Below are 1,557 nucleotides of genomic sequence, written 5' to 3' on the forward strand. Positions count from 1 at the left end.
TGTTGCCCTTCCTATACATGAAAAGATGTATTTTATATGTTTAGGTGTTATATATGTAAATTTATAAGAATTGTGTGAAATGTATGTAAACACCCCTTAAAAAGAACTTTTCTAAATTGGCCTCAATAAATCATCATTACCAACAAAAAGTTACTTTAGAGGTAAAATAATTATAAGCATCCTTCCTAACCTTGTGAATTAACATTTGAAACAAAATTAATAATATGATTATGCAACTCAAAAATATTAAACAACACTTCCTAAAAGATATTATATTTCAATGCCTCCACAAAATTACAACTTTCATAAATCAGTTTGTTCAATGCTTGTACAAATATTATCGACAACAAGCCTTATTCTAGAAGCATCAATTGCTTGTATTACATGTGCACTTCAAAAGAACAACCTCTCAAGGAAAACTACAAGCATTAAGAATAGCTTCAATTTGAACCAACATCAAAATTCTAGGCTTGGTTGATCCTCAACAAATGCTACAAAGAATCTTAAATTTTACAAGGTCCATATTAGCTAATGTTTGATAAACTTCATCAGCTCACTTAAAGCAGTCACAACTATCTTTTGTTTTATTACAGGGACATCTGCAAATCTTTTTATAACTGATATTGTAGATTATAACGACAGTAAATATGATGGTTTTGGTTGCTCGTTGATCCCGTTGGCCGGATCTAACTCATTTTTCACAATCATGAATGATAAATGAAAATTTCACTTTAACAAAAAAAAAAAGTTAAACAAACTAAGAAATAATTAGTCTTGTTCATTGTAGTAATCAATTAAAAGAGAAAATGAAAAGGAAGTACGAATTCAAATACTAAAGGAACTGAATCAATAATAATGTTTGGCCATTTTTTCTTCTTTGCTAGGCTTTAAAGAAATAACAAACAAACTGAAAAATGAAAGCAACATAATATTATACATACTTTAATTTTGATAAAAGAATGATAAGATAAATATGTTTAGGTCATACTTTTCTTTGTAAATCAAATTTTTTAACTCTGACTCTCCTAAGTCGTATAATAAAGGTGCAAGTACTTGTCCACTACATTGCACATTCTATAACATCAACAACACAAAAAATTTACATTCCGTAAATCCTAGATCTACCTAAAACCCTTGGTAGTGGCAACCATGGTTTCATGAGAACTTTCAGACCATCCAAACATACAACATCATTGTCATAGAGGGTTTTGTATGTAAATCCCTCTTTTTTACTTTGGAAAATTGATCCCACAAAGACATAATGATGCACTTATGACACCTAATGATAAATCATAGAGGAGAAAGTAAAGAACAAGTTTACACAAACTATTTTTCATACATTAAGGAGCTGTTTGGAAGTAGTGTCTGGGCATGATTAAGATAATTTTTAACCTAAATTATGGAAACAATAAAGTTCTAGAGAAATTCAAATCCCAAATTTTTTTTCCTCCTTGCCTTAATTTTTCGGGTTTAGTAAATATAGTTGGAATAAGGATTGCATGATTTAAAGGAGCTAAACTGCACGAAGGACGGTGGGAGGAAGGAGGAGAAAGACGG

Source organism: Phalaenopsis equestris, unplaced genomic scaffold (genome assembly GCF_001263595.1).
Source record: "Phalaenopsis equestris unplaced genomic scaffold, ASM126359v1 Scaffold000018, whole genome shotgun sequence".
Lineage (NCBI taxonomy): Eukaryota > Viridiplantae > Streptophyta > Magnoliopsida > Asparagales > Orchidaceae > Phalaenopsis > Phalaenopsis equestris.